The sequence below is a fragment of the Macrobrachium nipponense genome, chromosome 6 (assembly GCF_015104395.2).
Source record: "Macrobrachium nipponense isolate FS-2020 chromosome 6, ASM1510439v2, whole genome shotgun sequence".
NCBI lineage: Eukaryota > Metazoa > Arthropoda > Malacostraca > Decapoda > Palaemonidae > Macrobrachium > Macrobrachium nipponense.
The window spans coordinates 118,261,458-118,281,766 of NC_061108.1; positions in this window are offsets into that span (position 1 = coordinate 118,261,458).

Sequence of the window (20,309 nt, forward strand, 5' to 3'; positions counted from 1 at the left end):
CTGTAAAGGCTGTAGTGCTTGGTGAGCGCAATGGACACAATTGAGGCTAGACTTGCATTCGGATAATTATTCTGGAAGGAAGATTATTTGTCAAGGTTCTGGAAGGATGATAATTCGTAAATGAGGTAAATGGGTAGTGGGAATTGCGAAGGGGAAGGATTACGAAAGCCGTGACTTAAAATAAGAGGCAGCACCTTAATGTATTTAATGGATAACGTTGTCATGGAAAAACAGTGAAGGTGGTATATTAAGAATAGATTCTAATCTGGCATAAAACAACTGAGTGACCAGAGTAATTGTACACGTTTTTGAGAGATTGCAAAGGCTATGATTTAGCTCCAATGAAACCTCGGCAAGGGGAGGGTGTATCTTCAGAGGCAGTACTGTACCGTTTAGTGTGAGTATCGTAAGTTAGTTGCTCATATGGCCTAGAGGTGTAATACCCCGGCTGGCTACTTAATCTGCGGATGGTAGATGTTCTGTAGACCTCGGCGAGCACTCTGTAAGCCCTAGATATAGCATATCATTCAAATAAGAAGTCTTGTTTCATATACTCACTGTAAAAGTGCTCTGGAAAGCCTGAATAGTTATAATTCTTCCCATCCTTTAGTACAAAAGGCTCAGGCGTGGCTGTTTCGCATTTTGTGTAGGCGTAAAACCGTACGTTTTTGTTGGATTCCTGGTCATGTTGGGATCCCAGGTAATGAAGAAGGAGACAGAGAAGCAGTGTGTGCCTGTTCCTAAAAAGTCCCCCATTTTGTTATGAAAATATGCATTCGTAACTATATACTAAGAAAGTGGTAAGAGCGATGGTCATCTCCCCTTCTTGCTAATAATAAGTTAAAAACAATTAGACCTCAAGTAGGAATTTGGCAATCATCCTATCAAAGCGACAGGAGGACTGAAGTTATATTAACAAGGTTGAGGATTGGTCACTGCCGAATGACACTGTTTTCTTCTTGATGGAGGTAGTGCTCCAGGGTGTGTTCACTGTGATAGCCCTTTGACAGTTGAGCACATTCTGGTTCACTACCCCAGGTATGTAAATGAGAGGCGGATGTACCATCTAGATGGTAAAACTATATCTGAAATTTTAGGAGACAACATCGAGGTTGGCCCTGTTATGAGTTTTTTTAGAGGCTTGTGGATTTTATAAGAATGTCCAGTAATTTTATTGATATAATTATTTATTTTTTTATTTTTTTTATAAATGGTCATTTAAGTTTTAATTACATAAGAAATTTAATCTCAATTTTACCGTTTTAAACATTGATAATCAGAGTATCTATTTTAAACTCATTATTTATATCATTCCCATTGAACTCATTATTTATATTTCCATTTCTATTCATTATCACTTTAGCGCTGAATGACTATGGGTCCCAATGCTTCGCTTTATGCCAAAATCACATATTCCATTCCAGTCACTAGTAACAGCGGGTTAAGATTCTTGGGAAAAAGTACTAGAGCTTTACGGTATCCGCAATATGAAGTGAAGCCCCGAAAACTAAGCTTGGTAAGCTCTCGTGGAAGAAATAAACTCGCAAACATACGAATATTTGAGACACGTTATGTAAACAAAACAGCAGCTGGAAAAGATGGGAATCAAAAGCTGGGTGGTAATGCATTTGATGGAGGTTTCCTTCTAGTAGTATAATCTAACATAATTCTCTCCCGTTTGGTAATGGCTGTAGGTTGCGTGGCTCTTTAGAATTTTCATTTGTAGAGAAGTTTCATAATTCAAACTATCCACCAAAGAATACGGCAAGCAAGTCAAACAGCATTTCTGTTTCGGTAATTCTACTTTTTCTTTCATCATCCCAGTTGATAATTGGTTAGTAATTTCCATTTAACTTGAGTTTTGTGTTCTTTAGAGTTACTACATGTTACTTAGCAAGTTGCAAGTTACATAAAATAGAATGCCAATTCTACGAACTATTTGACAATATCATTGAAAATCTGTCATCCCGTTTCGAATTCCGTTAGGATTCTTGCAAATTACGGAAATATATGTTTGTATATACACACAAATACGTATTTAATGAATGTTTGTGAGCTTCCTTGTGCGAATTTGCTTAGCTGTATGTGTAAGTTACCGATTTCGAACGAAGAGGAAATAAAAAATTATGTAAATGGCATGACATACCTGTAAATCTACTTTAATGTAGTTTTCTTATAAACGATAGAAAGAACTCTTCGTTGAGTCTCAAAATACATAAATTTTAATCGTCGGGCTTTATATGTAGACTAGTGTGCACATAGCATCCAAAATAAAGGTAATATAAGAGTGTGGAGACAGCGATTCCCAACCCTAGAGACGTTGCTTACAATTCTCAATTCTCTGACTTGGATGCTTTCACTTTACATAGAGGAGGGTCTAAATGGGTGGTTCATTAGGTAATACTTTGCTTATCTACGAGTCACCACTACGAGGTGCTAGTACTGAATACCGTATGGTAAATGTAATTTGTCAATCCCACAATATAGAAATGAGTGTATAATACTTTGATCTCCGAGGGACTAGTACTAAACACGGCGTCCTAAGGAGCTTCTGCCATGTTTAGTACTAGCTACTAGGAGTAGGTGACACGTAGATAATAAAACCAAAGCAGCACCCCGATTATTACCTTAAACTATGTTCGCTACATATGAAAATATAGATGCATGATTACTCATCTACGCATTTGGTTCTATGACGAAGTATGACTGGCGTATATGGGATACTGAAGAGGGATATGAAATGTTCATTTGCTGTTCTGATTACCATTCGTGCGTAGAGTGTCTCTTGGTTTCATTATAGCTTAACTGAAGCATGCTTCTACCTTGGGAATGCGGATGGGAGGGTATTTGAAGTCATTCAGAAATGCTCTGGTGGATATAGTATATTAACTTTCCCGGGCTGCGTTGTTTGGCCATGGATGATATTAATTCTTAGATGTGCGCAGTTGAAGAGAGAAGAGAACCAGGAAGTAGTTACAGTTCAATAATTTTTCGAGAGCTTCCTTGTGACTCTCCTTGATGTCAATTCAGCTCGTTCTGATGCACCTTTCGAATCACAAACCCACTCTTAATCGTTGTTTGGCCATGGATGATATTAATATATGCGGAACTGTAATGGCTTCAACTTTTCTGGTCTAATTCTTGACTTTTGTTGGTTTTGCATTTTCTTTATTAAAAAGTGTTGTGTTCAATGGATAATTGCCTAACCAGTTAATGGGCCTTTGTCCTGTATCAAATGCTTTTGTTCCCCACAGTTCATGTTGCAATTTATTCTTGAATATGGCATGTTAGCTATTGTGATTTTAGTTTTTAAGCCTTTTGAACCTAATTCTGGCCTAATTCTGGCATAGTTTTAAAAACAATTTTGAAGTATAATCTGTAGAACCGCTGATAAAATTCATCAGCGTTACTCGTTCAAATACTTTAAACTAATCGTAGAATCCTCTTTTAGAGAGAGAGAGAGAGAGAGAGAGAGAGAGAGAGAGAGAGAGAGAGAGAGATGAAACCGAACTGCACAACAGCGAACTATTATTCAGGGATCATCAAAGCTGTAATAATTCTCTCGGTTCCTCTCATGTTTTGTTTATTGGGATTGCCACAGTCTGACACCTAAACTTTATCGAAAACGATAGAATGTTTAATATCTCGAATTCCCTTTCCGATAAAAGGTATCAAAAGGCGTTTTCTCTCTCTTCTGGTCTTGATCCTCGAGTTTCAACTACTGTCTCTTGGGAATCGTTTAAAAGCAGTTCGGTCTTATTGTCTTTCCAGAATCACTTAACGTTTTGCTTTTCTTCGACGTATTCAGTCTATAGACTTTCCTTTGGCGTTTTGCTTGATAATGCAAGGAACAAACTTCATAACGACTTATGTATATATTCACTGATAATTTGACATGCGTTTTTGTTCAAAAAGAAAATCTTTATTTCTTGACTCTAATAGATTTTTTGTGTAAACGTCCTGACTTTTAGTCAGTTTTTTAAATCAGTTCTTCACTTCATTCGAAAGTTTGAAAAAAACTAATTCATAATCAAAACATTTATGGACTTAAAAAATCAGAAGGTGGTACCAAACATGAAAACAGGCAACTGAGAAAAGAATTTGGGACACAATTGCTGTAATTTCCTGAATCGATTCGGATCCTCCCTTTCATGTTTGTCATTACGTTAGCAGGAAAGTTCGTTACCAACGGCCCTTCCTCTTGTGGCAGAGATTGATTTGGAACTGCCAAAACTATACTCTGTTTTTTTCCATCTGTCCATCCGCCTGTGGTGTTTGCGAATGGTACCACTGCGTCCCGGGCTTTAGATAGTTACATTCAGCTTACACTAAACAATAATAAAAATATCCTGTCTCGAATATTAACTGTAATTCGTTTAATTCGCATACAGTAAGTTATTAAAACAAATTCCAGTTACAAATGTACACCCAGATATCCATTTATTTACCAAAACTTAGACATAGCGTAACTATTTAAAGCCCGGGACGCTGTGTTACCATGCGCGACTACCACAGGCGGATGGACAGATGGAAAAAAACAGAGTATAGTGCCGTCAGTGGACCTCATGCAGTGCACTGTAGGCATTACTTAAGGTTCTTTGCAGCGTACCGTCGGCCCCTAGCTGTAACCACTTTCCTACCTTTTACTGTACCTCTTTTCATATTCTCTTTCTTCATCTTACTTTCCACCCTCTCCTAATAGTACTTGTTTCATAGTGCAACTGCGAGGTTTTCCTCCTGTTACACCTTTCAAACCTTTTACCGTCAATTTCCATTTCAGTGCTGAAGGACCTCGTAGGTCTCAGTGATTGGCATTTGGCCTAAATTGAATATTCAACTCAACTCAATTCAACTGCCGAAAACCGTTTCGATCTCGTCAGACTTGAAAGGTAATTTTTGTGCGATAAAAATTACATACATCTGGAAAATCAGTTGCAAAAGCTGACGGTAGCAGTTCAAAACGAACATGGCTAAAAATAAAGATTACAGGAAAAGAACAATCAGCTTCTTTTCAAGTCTCTTGGTAAACAAGAAGACAGAAGGGAAAAATGAGTCAAGCTCGTGCTAGAATAGACTGAACTAACAGACAAGGAAAGTCGTCTCCTTGTCCGAGGCACGCCGCACGCCTTCCAGATCTCTAGATCCAATTACCTGGTTCTTAAGGTTTTTACTCAACTTCCCTGAAATAGTTTTGTCATTTTTCAAATATATTCGCCCTCACGTTCCACGGTGGGCGGGACGGGACGGGACGGGAAGAGAGAGAGAGAGAGAGAGAGAGAGAGAGAGAGAGAGAGAGAGAGAGAGAGAGAAATAATTTATGGATGTAGCTGAAAACACGTTTTCTGAAGTTTTTGAAGCTAATTTTAAAAGTTTTGCTCGGTTAGTTCATTAAGATGGCTGTTTGTCTCTGTAGAGGTTCTTTTTTTTCATGAAAGATATTTGAAGGTTAAAATTTTATAGATTTAGATATATAAATTCTTTATTCTCATGATGTTGATTTTTCAGGAACGACGGTAATATAATAAAGTGTCCTTGTAGGCTGTAATCACCGGAATTTTTTGACAAGGTTACCAGGCCCTAGTCTAGCAGGACAATTACATCACATACTGTTCCTGGAGATTATCACTAACCACGATTTCGGAGTCTTACCGATGAAAAGGTATTAATTGTCAAATATCCTCAGGTAAGTTTCTGTTAAAAACGAGCTTTGGTTATTGAATATTTAGGTTAACCTTTGTAGCCGTAACACTGAAAATCCAAATTCTCTCTCTCTCTCTCTCTCTCTCTCTCTCTCTCTCTCTCTCTTCCTCCTCTCTCTCTCTCTCTCTCTCTCTCTCTCTCTCTCTCTCTCTCTCTCTCTCTCTGCAGTGTATCCTCGTCTTGATTATACAAATACCATCAGCCTCATTCGACATATCCAAAAAATCAACCTAACTTGTGTTTTCATAAGAAAAATATTACAAACTTACAGACATTTTTTTTCTTATGATGTGCGTACGTGTATATTACGTAAATGATGCGGTAAACGTGTTAGGAAACTAGAACGAACGGCCAGGTAAAGAAGAAGAAAGTAAGAAAGAAGAAGAAGAAAAAAAAGGAGAGGCTGAGCATCGTCTTTGGACCTTGAGCTGGAGCTAGGTCTAGACTCTAGAGAATACGTATTCTGTATTCTAGACCATGAGTTGGAGTGTAGCATTACTACATTTCACTCATTAGCAAACAATACACTGTTTCAGCGTTGCCTAATCGCAATAAATTCTGGTTAAATTGTAGAATATCGGGATTCAATTCTTGTAGACGGGGACTCAAGATCATAAAATTGTAAAGAGAATTATATAAATATAATATATATATATATATATACATATATATATAGTATATATATATATATATATATATATATATATATATATATATATATATATTTATACACACACACACACACACACACATATATATATATATATATATATATATATATATATATATATATAAATATATATATATATATATAATGTGTGCGTAATACACATACAAGCATATATATATAGTATATATTAAATCGGTAACACGAATGCAATAAAATGGTAAATAAAAACCTTACAGCTAAAATTTAGAGTGACGGAAGTTATACAGGAATTAATCAACATTTCAGAAAAAAAATATATTCATCTGAAAGTTGTAAATGATGAAATACATGATTGCAAAACCCCGGATATTAGTTTCCTGTTATTATTTTTTTGTCTTTCTCTCTCTGGCTAAGAGATCATTACTGACGATGAAAATGCTGTTCTGACCAAATTATAGTTTCCTCCTTTTACCCGCTTACGAAGTTTTCGTTCCAGGAAGGGGAAAAAATACAAATAAAAAAACACTTAAAAATGCTTTTATTTCTAGTAAGGAAGGAAGACCTGGAAACATTTCTTTCATTCAAGTATTAGATAATTACATGATTTTTTGTATCCCTTTTTATGTGCAGAATTTCTTGGAAAGTAATGGAAAAACAAGCTTTTCATGAAAAAGCAACTAAGAAGATAACAAATAGTTACCAGTCGTTTTCAGGTAGGCGTACATTCACAGAAAGTATGTATTTATTTAGTTATTATACGTTGGACTGCGTTTGAGGTCATGTAGTGAAATGCAGTGTAAAAGAACATAATTATGCTGCCTCGTGTCTCGACCCCATAGTGAGGTAGCGCCGTCAGTGAACCTCACGCAGTATACTGTAGGCTTTACTTAAGGTTCTTTGCAGCGCAACCCTTTTTCATTCCTTTTACTGTACCTCCATTCATATGCGCTTTCTTCCATTTGTTATATACTCTCTCCTGACAATTGTTACATAGTGCAACTGCGAGGTTTTCCTCTTATTTCACCTTTCAAACCTTTTTACTCTGTTTCCCTTACAGAACTGAATGACCTCATCGGTCCCAGTGTTATTTTTTCCAGGCTTAGTGATGGCAGTCTTAGCTGCGTATGCGCAATGTGGTGGTGCTCTGGGATGAGGGTGTGGTAGTTACTGTACACTTTCGTGTTCCCAGGTTGGGGTTACCTTGCTAATGTGTTATTCGCCATGAAAACGTAATTAAAAAAAGAAAAGAAAACACTTTCACAGAAATTATGGCTAAATTGTTGTTTGTAACTGATAGTTCTGCACGATAACTTTGTTATCCTTAGACCTATAAAGAGCTGAAACTCATTGTAATTTCAAGATATCGTTTGGTGTTTCATGGCTATACCGTCATTGCAATTTTTGACCCCACTAAGTCCATCCATGCGAAAACATGACACATGCGTCCGAATCCAGTCACTGCTGTGTTAGGATTGTGAGATTGTCGTTGTAATCTCTTATATACTGAATAGGATGTGGACAGATTTGACTGAGTTACGGTCATGCCATTTTCATGGATAAACTGTGGAAACCGATTTTGTAGCATCAGTAACCGGTCTACTATCATTATGACGTTTCTGCATTTCACAGTATTTGCTTACAAAAATCTAATTATTATTATTATTATTATTATTATTATTATTATTATGATTATTATTATTATTATTATTCTTGAGTAAAAAAGGCAAAACCCTCATTAACCTCCTCAGCAAACTTTTAAAGAGAATACAAATGAAAAGAGATTGATAGATACAAGTATAAGTTAGATTGTTAAACTAGGGCACACACTCATATGTATACACACACACACACACACACACACACATATATATATATATATATATATATATATATATATATTATATATATATATATATATATATATATATATATATACGTGTATATAAATATATATATATGTATAGTATATATATATATATATATATATATATATATATATATATATATATATATATATATAATATATATATATACGTGTATACATAAATATATATATATATATATATATATATATATATATATATTATATATATATATATATATATATATCAACTTTCTCTCTCTCTCTCTCTCTCTCTCTCTCTCTCTCTCGCTCTCTCTCTCTCTTATATATATATATATATATATATATATATATATATATATATATATATATATGTGTGTGTGTGTGTGTGTGTGTGTGTGTGTGTGTGTATAAAGACAAAACAGATAAACGAGTAAACAAATTGCATTTAAACCCTATCTGCAGCTTATCATCCCCCAGTTAGTAGGTCACCTAAATTTGTTAGGAGCTCCTCTTGTTGTAATGGAGTGACTCCCTTTGGCCCGACTCCATCCCGGTTCTCTCATCCATCAAATTAAATGCTCGGAGGCAGGAACTCGGAAAGCGTTTTCCGAGATCATTCTTTTATGTCTCTTAAGAAAAAGGTGGGTCTTTTTATGTTACCGAATACGCCTAAGGATTTCTTAGGAATCGATTTCATACGGCAATTTGAGCTTCAATTGTGACTGACGCTTCGTCAAACTTTTATTTATTTTTTTATTTTAAGATTTTGAATTTTTCTTATTTTATCTGTGGTGTTACGACATAGTTCGAGGCTTCGTTAAAAATGATCCGCCAAATTCATTTAGCATTTTAATTACAGAAAGTCGAGATCAAATCTTAAAAGGGAGAAAGACGACTCAGGAAATGCTCCTAACTAGTAAATAAATAAAAAAAAACAACAATTAAACTAGAATCTCCACTAGATGATACTTCCCTTATAACCATTGTCTTCTCCCCTACACTAGAACACAGAGAGAGAGAGAGAGAGAGAGAGAGAGAGAGAGCGAGCATAGCAGCAGCACAGTATTCCGCTTTCAACGTTGTCTACAAGTAATAGCCCCGGGAATTAACAGAGACAGAGACTAGGAACTCGGAAGCTGTTAGGAAACTCGCCTTAATTAAAGGCTGCAGGTGAACTTCGAGCAACTTCCCGTGACGAACTGAGCGGCGGCGGACTTGAGTCGTGGAATCACTCGGTTGTGCTCCGATTAATCCGGACTTAAGCCCTCAGCGAGATCGAGGGTGAACTTTGCAGTTGCGTCAAAGGGGTTATGATACGGGCGTAATGAATAGACTATAAAGCGTATTTACTCCAGATTACGATATCTGAAATACGACCCACAATCCCCGTTTTCTTTTATAGATCCAGTGTACGCTGGGGAAGGCTGCTTGTGCCATAACCTATTTGTAGCGCTGCAGAAGAAGCAAGGTACAAGAAAGAAGTGGAGCCTCTATGGCCCGAAAAGAAGTGAGACTGACCTCTTGAACAAGGTCAGAATCATAGTAAATAGAAGCAGGCCTGACAGAAGCAAATGAAAAGAAAGAAGTAGAGTTTAATACCGTGTCGTGTAGCGACACAGTTAAAGTTAAGTATATCTTAGTTTAACCAGACCACTGAGTTGATTAACAGCTCTCCTAGGGCTGGCCCGAAGGATTAGATATTTTTACGTGGCTAGGAACAAATTGGTTACCTAGAAACGGGACCTACAGTTTATTGTGGGATCCGAACCACATCGAGAAATTAATTTCTATCATCAGAAATAAATTCCTCTGATTCCTCGTTGGCAGAGCTGGGAATCGAACCCGGACCCTGAGATAGGCAGTTGAGCATGTAACCGACTCGTCCAACGAGGAACTAACGACACAGTTAAAATGAATATCATTGAATCTTGTTTCTTCAAAACAAATAATGGAAATATTCTATATCTTAAGGCTTGGTTTGTTTAAACTCCATGCCTTCATAATGAAAAGAGTTCTTGATAAATATAAACAACAAAATTTGCATATTCAGCTGTATAAATCTTTTTGGACTTTGCATAACTAAGCTTCCGTTTCTCCGTTTTAGTTTGGGACTGTGTGATCTCAGATTATCCTGGATTATCTCTTTGATTTTTACCTTTTTGACAATTAACCGTCTGGCATTCTTGATCTTTTTGTTTACCTCGTAACTTTCTTTTCAACTGTATCTCATTTGTGCCTCGACGATGAGTCTTGTTAAGGATGAAAGCGCTCGGCTACGAATTTCTGCTTATTTTTATTCCTGTGGTATTCGCTTATATCATGAAGTTACATGAGTCTACTGTGATTTTTTAAGCACACACACACACACACGCACACACACACACACACACACACACACACACACACACACACATATATATATATATATATATATATATATATATATATATATATATATATATATATATATATATGTGTGTGTATATATGTATGTATGTGTGCGTGAGAGAGAGAGAGAGAGAGAGAGAGAGAGAGGTTTCCTCTTTCTCCCAAGGATTATATTTTGGTGTTCTTCATCCGCGTCTGCCAAGAGCTATATCCTATACGCTGTAATTTGACCTTTCTTGAAACATATCCAAGTAAATCTGATGCTTAGTGACCATCATCGTTTGTCGAAGGGAAATGCAAAGGACATCCGTTAATCTCACATCAAGAGAGACGAGTAGACAGGCAAGAAGAAATGGATATTTTCGCTTACTCGGGGAGTAAGCCTATAAACTACTTTGTTATGTAGAAATGTAAACTCTTGACTTTAATCAGTTTTGTAACATTGATTCAAGATCGTACTTTGTCACAAAGCAAAAAAAAAAAAAAAAAAACCTTAATCAGCTTTAGGTGGATAACATTATCGCAGTCTTAAGAATGCCATGAGCTACAGGAGTGATTAGTGTCCTTTTATTTTTTGAAGTAGCGAATTTTTATCACGCAGGTTGAAGTGTCATCTGTGTCCTCAGATTGATAAGTTGAACCAGTGTCTGCCTCTCCTCCGTTGAAAATTCAAGGTGTAATACGTTTGCTTGATGATTAATTAAATTTCCAGAATATCTAGCAAGTAAATTTAAAGTTTTACCACTTCTATCAGATAGTTAATTATAAAACTAATTGTTATAATATGATATAACCCGACTATACGTCAGGGGTGCTGCATATTTTTCACGGTATAAGTACAGGATGGTTTGAACTGCTTCAAAAAATAAAATGACCTTTTATCACGGAATTGTACAAAGAATTTTCAGTAACATAGTAAGTACGGATTCTTTTGGTAAGTTACTTTCTAATTAATCTCAAGATGTGCATTTTTAAAGTTATAATTGGCTTGAAACTAAATTTTGATCAGTCCCTAAACCAGCAACTCTGAGGATGGGAAAGGCAACGTTTATACACTCGACAGATAAAAGGAAATGAAGGGGCCACCATTCACAACCGACTTGTGATGGGAAATGACTACAAATTTAGCCTAGTTTAAATGAAGAGTTGTGTTGTTCATCTTCTACTGGACATTTCCAGATCTGATCGTCTGTAAGTGAATGGCCAGTTTTGGTCCCTTCGTCGGTTCAAGTTTCGATATAAAGTCCCTTTGCCACCTTCCTAGATTTTGTTCAAAAGTTTTCTTGACACGAATACTGTTGTTGTTAGATTGATTAAGTAGTCCTTGGGCCAGCACGGGCTCTTGTTCCTGAATTAGGAGAAGTCCCGGATCTTTTATAGATAGTGAACCCCCCCCCCCCCCAAAGGGTTTCGAGGGTCGTTATCTAGGACTGATGTTTCTTGGGTGGGGGTCTCATTAATTTCAGGACTGACGGGATGGATTTTGGAGACTGACGTCACGGGATTTTTTCCATAGTTTTTTTAAAACTTATCTGTCTTGGCCTTATTTGCATTTGGAACTTCGTTATCAATTGTTTTCAAGTTGATTTCCTTTAGTAGATTGATTTTATGATAAAATTGTGAACCCCAATTTTAGTAGATTGATTTTATGATGAAAATGTGAGCCCAATTTTATCACAAAATTAAACTTTGTAAATTTAACATACCACATTAATAATCCCCTCTTGAATCAAAAGTCAGTCTGGGTTTCCAAACAATTCTTTTCAAGGATGATATTTTCTTTCTGCAGTGAGAAGTTGAGCTTACTTTGTTGTTACACCGGTGTTGGATTCAGGGCCCATGACAGATTCAAACTTTCTTCCTGTCATATGTTACAATTAGTTTGTCTTCAATAAGTAATAGGAAATAAGGATAAATTTAGTCTTGTCTAGATATGCGAGTTTGAATGATTATGAAATGTGGCAGCATTCTCTTGTTTTAGTTTAGTTTATTGGTCTCCAGACAAAATGAATTTACATTGTTGTTCACCGCTAATTAGATCATTAAATATCTCAAATATGGATTATTATGTCTCAGTTGGTGAAAACTACTGCACCAAGTAGAAAAAAAGAAAAAAAGTTCTCTTAAGTTCAAAATAAATTAACTGTTGTGTCTCTCTCAGGTAGAGAAGACGGTTCATCAGTGTTATACTAAATTACAAGTACTGGAATTGTAGGTGGATGTATTCCATAGCGATAGAAATTATATATCTAATATTATAGGTAGGTTACATAATTAATTAGTTAATTATTGAACACTTGAAAATGGAATTAAAATTTTCATCATCTATATGAAATGTTCAGCTTTAAAGCAATCTTATGATATAGTGTGGTTACATAGTACTGTAGGAGTGCTGCATATTTGTATTGGAACACAGCTTTCTTTAAAACTACTGTAAATCAAATTATTGACCGTCCGTTGCAGCATTGCACAAAGAATTTCCAGTCACATGTCATGGATTCCCTGGAAAATGACTTTGTGGTTAATTAAAGGTGTGTTTACTTTTGTTCTATTATTGAAATAGGACTGAATTTAGATTCCCGTTGGATTAATGGTCGCTGAACCGCATTAATTCAAAATAATTCTTATTATTTTTTATGTTCTCAAGTAATAAGATAATTGTGAATTGCATATTTACATCCAAATTTTAATGTCACGAGGAGTCTGACAATTGAAATTCTCTAGTATTTTCGACGTTCAGAAAGCTGCTTGCATATTATATTCAACATATAGTACGCAATGTCTTACTAAGGGTGCGTTCACACCAAATGCGTCACGTCGAGTCACACTAATTCATGACTCACCGTGAATCGCCAACCCAGTTTAACATTGCTTTCTATGGGCCTCTGAAAGAAACCGTTCATACCGAATGCATCGAGTGACGTCACGTCGCGTCGAGTCAAGTCACAAATATAGAGCTGGACCTATTTTTGACGTCAGTCATAGTGAGTCTAGTGTCATTTGGTCTTCAATAGAAATGGGATTATTAAGGTTTTCTGCTTTGTTTTTACATTGCATTTCAATTTACGAACGCAAGTTATGTTCTAATAGAATGGTACTCCTTTATATCTTATTTTCACTTGTATATAGGACAAAATTTAATACAATGAAATTTCGTTTTGTCTTTTCTTTGTATCCATATGATATAGATTTAAAATCTTAAAAATTACCTATAGTTTTTTAAAATCTTTATGGTCGAGTAGTTAATTATTCTGTATAAATATATATATTATTTCTCTTGATGTCTCTGCTAATTTGTTTAGAATTGTATCTTTTAATTAGTTATCTTGTGAAATTCAATAAGAGTAAAACTTACCTTAGAAAAATGGCCATTTTTTCCTGTTCTAATTGCCTGCCTGTAGTTAGTATTGTTTTTCCTATATACAAAAAGGTAAATAAAGGAAAATTCCCAAATTTATTTTAATAGGTAAGATAAAAAAATCCTGCAGAGAGAGAGAGAGAGAGAGACCTTACAGACCTTACAGACCTTACATCTTGTTCGGGTTGCCCCAGGTCCCTCAGTGTGAGGCACCTCTAATGTCTACCAGAGAGTTGCTAGTACATCTTCCGGTATATTTTGCATCTTCCAATCTTGGATGGTCTGGGATGCAGTTTAGATATTTGTCGAGCTTATTCTTAAACACATCTACGCTCACTCCTGATATATTCCTCAGATGAGCTGGCAACGCATTGAATAGACGCTGCATTATCGATGCTGGTGCGTAGTGGATTAATGTCCTGTGTGCTTTCCTTATTTTTCCTGGTATAGTTTTGGGCACTATTAATCTACCTCTGCTTGCTCTTTCTGATATTTTTAGTTCCATGATATTTTCTGCTATTCCTTCTATCTGTTTCCATGCCTGAATTATCATGTAGCGTTCTCTTCTCCTTTCTAGACTATATAATTTTAAGAATTGTAGTCTTTCCCAGTAGTCTAGGTCCTTAACTTCTTCTATTCTAGCTGTAAAGGACCTTTGTACACTCTCTATTTGTGCAATATCCTTTTGATAGTGTGGGTACCATATCATATTGCAATATTCAAGTGGACTACGAACATATGTTTTATAAAGCATAATCATGTGTTCAGCTTTTCTTGTTTTGAAGTGCCGTAACAACATTCCCATTTTTGCTTTACATTTTGCCAACAGAGTTGATATTTGATCATTGCATAACATGTTCCTATTCATCATCACACCAAGGTCTTTAACTGCTTCCTTATTTGTGATGGTCTCATTATTAGGTCCCTTATATGCATATAGCTTTCTTTCTCTGTCTCCATAATTTATTGATTCAAATTTATCAGAGTTAAATACCATCCTATTTACCTCTGCCCAATCCTATACTTTGTTAAGGTCTCTTTGTAGAGCGTTCCTACCTTCATCACAAGTAATTTCTCTACTTATTCTTGTGTCATCTGCGAAACTACTCACTACCGAATCCTTAACATTATTGTCTATGTCTTCAATCATAATAACAAACAGTATTGCAGCTAACACCGTACCTTGCGGCACACCGGATATTACCTTGGCTTCATCCGATTTCTCGTCGTTTGCTATAACTATCTGTTTTCTGTTGTGTAAGAATTCTTTTAACCATCTTCCTACTTTATCCACGATATTGTGTTTTCTAATTTTCTTCGCTGAATATATTATGGTCTACTTTATCAAAAGCTTTTGCAAAGTCTAAATAAACCACATCTGTTTCATTTCCGCTTTTCATATTTTTGAATATGTTCTCACGGTGGACTAACAGTTGGGTTTGTGTACTTTTTCTGGGTACGAAACCATGTTGTCCTTTATTAAACAAATTATTTTTTATTAAATGTTTCATAATATTTTTCTTCATTACCCTTTCATACACTTTCATAATATGTGATGTTAGACTCACAGGCCTATAATTACTTGCCTCTAGTCTTGATCCACTTTTGAAAGTAGGGGTAATATATGCTAATTTGTGCTCATCATAAATCTTGCCTGTATCTACACTTTGTCTTAATAATATTGCAAGTGGCTTTGCGATAGAATGAACTACTTTCTTTAACAAAATAGCAGGAATTCCATCAGGCCCTGCAGCAGCTCCATTTTTAATTTCATTAATAGCCTGCACAATATCAGCTTCATTAATATCTATGTCAGCTAAATATTCACTATTTTCATCCCTTACTTCTATATCATTATCTTCATTATCTATTCTAGGGGTGAATTCTCTCTTATATCGTTCTGCCAGTATGTTGCAAATTTCCTTTTTTCATTCGTTAATCTCCCTTCAATTCTCAGAGGGCCTATTTCTATTCTTCTTTTATTCATCTTCTTCGCATATGAGTATAATAGTTTGGGGTTTATTTTGCTTGATATTTAATAGGGTTTTTTCTTCCAAGTCCCGTTTTTCATTTTCTTTTGATTGTATAATCTTTTGTTCTGCATTTTCTATCTTACTTTTTAGTTCTATAACTTTCCATGCATTTTTTTCTTTTGCAAGACCTTTTTTCCACTTTCTGATTTTCTGGAACAAGATCCTTCTGTCTCTTGGTATGCATGAATGATGTTTACTTTTCTTCTTCGGTATATATTTTTCCACTATTTTCTTTTCCAATATTTTATATAATATCTCCGTATTTACCCTTATGTCATCACTTACGAAAATGTTATCCCAATCTTTGTTTAATTCTTCATTAATTTCTGACCATTTTATATTTTTTTACTGTAGAAGTTGTATTTTCCATATCCTTCCCACTTTTTCATTTCTTGCTTATCTCTATTTTCACTTGCTTTGGAATGAACTGTTAATTCTATGACATTATGGTCTGAAATACTCGCATTATAAACTATTATTTCTTTAACATAATTCATCTCGTTCACAAATACTAGGTCTAAAGTATTTTCCTTTCTTGTTGGCAGGTGATTTATTTGTTGAATGTTGTATTCTAGTAGCATATCTAATAGCTTTTCAAATTGCCTCTTATCTTCTGCACTACTATTACTCTCTTTTTATATGTATAAGTACAACCACAATCTCCTATTCGTTCTTTCCATTCTACGAAAGGAAAGTTGAAGTCACCAGATAGAGAATAGTCCAGTCCTTGTGATTTCTACATATATCATCCAATTTTTCAATTATTAAGTCAAACTCTTTAGTATTAGGAGGTCTATATATTACTAGTTCATCAATTTTTCAGATTCAAATTCTACTGCTATTAGTTCACATTCTGAGTTACTATATTTCTCATATATTTTTCCTTGTTTTTTGTCTTTCCCATATATTGCGGTTCCCCCTTGATTCCTATTTTTTCTATCTGATCTATAAGTTTGGAACCCTTTTATTTGATCATCATTCCCAGTCTCTTGGGAATACCAGGTTTCACTTATATTCATTATATCTATTTTCTTTTCATTTTGGGTTAGTTCTTCTAAGTACTCTATTTTTCTTTTTGAGTTACTCGTAACTAAACCCTGCGCATTCATCACTATGATGGTTTGCGTGTTTTCTCCTTCATTTAATACTGGTAGTAATAAGGATTTCCCATGTCTCTTTCCTGTTCTGGTATGTTGTTCTTTTTTTCATTTCCAGAAATTCTGACATTAAAAAATCCAACTTTTCCATAATATTTGATCTTCCTTCATCATAATTATTCATTTTGTGTCTGAATCTGCAATTTTCTCCGTTTCTGCAATATCCTCTTGCATAATAAATACAGTTATTATCTCTTGAGTAGAATTTCGGAGCTGATGCTTTGAAATTTTTTGCTGACACCTCTGCATATCTCATTGGTGGTTTGCTTTTCTCTTTTACCTGATATTCTTGATTTCTCTCTTTATTTGTTTCTTTCTTATTTTGGATTTTATTACTTGGTTGGTTATTTATTTGATTATGATTCATGGCTACAGGGTGCATATATTTGCATTTTTTGTCGAACTTACATCCTTTTCCTTCTTTTAGGTTTTTACATATTTTTGGATGCAGATCTCTGCAATCATCCCCATATCCATCTAAGTATGAGAGAGAGAGAGAGAGAGAGAGAGAGAGAGAGAGAGAGAGAGAGAGAGAGAGAGATCAGACAAAAAAGATACGTGCTGCAAAAAATCCCTGAGAGAGAGATTTCAGCAATTCATAACACCAAGAGACAAGACAGTTAAACAATTTTCAGAATATTTCCTGCTATATTTTGATAAATAGAAATATCTCTCGTGGAATATAGAAAATCAACGAAAAATCGAGAGTGAGAGAGAGAGAGAGGAGAGTATGGATTCCAGTTTGAAGAAAATGAGGCCTTACCTGGCCTTGGCAGCAGCTGTTGTTGGGGCGTTGTTGTCCAGATGTACGAAATACGGAGAGAAGTCTAAGGCCCCGAGCACACTAGCCACTCTGCGGCACCACAAGTGGCCGCGCAAAGTGGCGGGCCAGAGCACACTAGCTTGAAAACAATAGGAACCTATGGGAGAAAATATCCCCGACACAAAACGCAGCCACTTGTGGCTCTACAAAGTCGCCAGTGTGCTTAGGCCTTAACGCAAGATAACTGTCTTGTTTACTGTGGTGCCTATTCACTGGCTGAACAGCCCAAGGAAAAGGAACTGAACGAGAGAATTGCGGCCTTGCGAGACACCATCCAGTGCCAGAGAGAACAGCGGGGGAACTTGGACAGGATAATTCTTCAGCTGCAAGTGCAACAGATGTTCGACTGCCATGCAGAGATTCAGAAGGCGGGAGGAAGGGAAGAACGCACTCGTGTGATCCATATAATTCAGGAGGTGTTGCAACAGCAGGCCTGGCAAGACAGGGCCCACTCGCTCGAAGCTGAAATGTTTTATATATATATATATATATATATATATATATATATATATAATATATATATATATATATATATATATATATGTATGTTATGTATAACTAAATCACGAAAGTTAGGGACGTGATAAATCCATAAATAAAGATATATGCCACGAAGGAAAAATAAATGAAAGAGGATCTGCAAGATCTTTCGACGTTAAACGTCCTTTACTGAGCAGAGACTCTGCTCAGTAAAGGACGTTTAACGTCGAAAGATCTTGCAGATCCTCTTTCATTTATTTTTCCTTCGTGGCAGTATATCTTTATATATATATATATATATATATATATATATATATATTTTATATATATGTATATATATATATATTATATATATTGAGGCTACAATTTCCTTTAATATCTAATTCGCTCTACCTCGGAATTAATATATTTTCATATATGCTTACCGAAGAAGGGGAATTATTTTCTCGATAATAGACTTGCCTGGACCGGGCGCGAACCCATGGAGCTTTTCAAATCCAGGAACGTCAGTGAAGCTTTTACCTGCTACACCACCTCTTGCGGTGGTGTAGTAAAAGGTAAAAAAAGCTTCACTGATGTTCCTGGATTTGAAAGGCTCCATGGGTTTCGCGTCCCACCCGGCAAGTCTATTATCGAGAAAAGAATTCCCCTTCGGTTAAGCAGATACGAAAATATATTAATTCCAAGGTAGAGCAAATTAGATATTAAAGGACATATTGCAGCTCGACTACATGTATATGAATCACGGAAATGTGATTTGACTTATATATATATATATATATATATATATATATATATATATATATATATATATATAATATATATATATATATATACATGCTGGTATGTTTGTATGCCTATTTTTACTAACTCCACATAGTAAAGTTAGTGTAAGCGAATGTATGTTTGTCTGTGTTTGCCAAGTACTACTACGATTCTTAATTTCTTAATTACATATGTACGTGCACACACTCATATATATCCACACAAACACTGTACAGGTGTGTATTTAAACAACCAATACCGTCCACTTTTTTTTACCAACTCAAAATCAACATTGAGGGGGGGTTGGGCGTGGCGCCAACCGGCCCCCACACCCCCAGTCGGGAAATCCCTGATGAAATATATGAGGTATAACAAATTCCATTCTTATTTCCCAAGAGGTTTTTATTTTATTCAGAAAGCTAGTTACGTAATTTTCTAGCGTTCCGACCCTATTTCCCGTGTCTTCTTTTTCTCTCTGTTTCAGAGCCTTGACGTGTATATCCATCTGATTTCTAATTTTATTTTCGTAATATCAGTTTATATTTTATTATCTTTTCTCCTTTTTCCCTTTTTTCTTATATTATCATTTTTCTATTTTCTCATTAATTTCTTCTCTTCTCTCTACGTTTATTTCCATCATTCTGTTCCGTGGAAGCTTGCTCAGCACATTATTAACCATACTGGTTGGATTCAGAATAATTGTAATAAAAATAATCTTTCACCTCTACGGGAGTAATTATGTGTGTTCGTGGAAGCAACCTAACTATCCGTGTACTTCAATTAATCAGCAATACAGTTCCATGTTTAAATATTTCTGCCTTTTTTGATGTTGTACAGGTAACGCTGCAACCATAATTTTGATTTTCTCAACCAGCTAGGTAAGAAATACCTTGTAACATCCGTCAGTTACTATATACTAGGCCTACCTCCCACATTTATTCATCTGAGGCCAAAAATCAGCCTATTTATGCTTCAGTTTGATATGAATGTAGCCAGTGACAAGGCGCTAGTCTCATTCCTCTCTGGGTTAAGGATCTTGCCTGACTCCAGTTAATAGGATGATCTAAATCTCTCATTTGTACGAATAACGCATTCGATATTTCACAGATT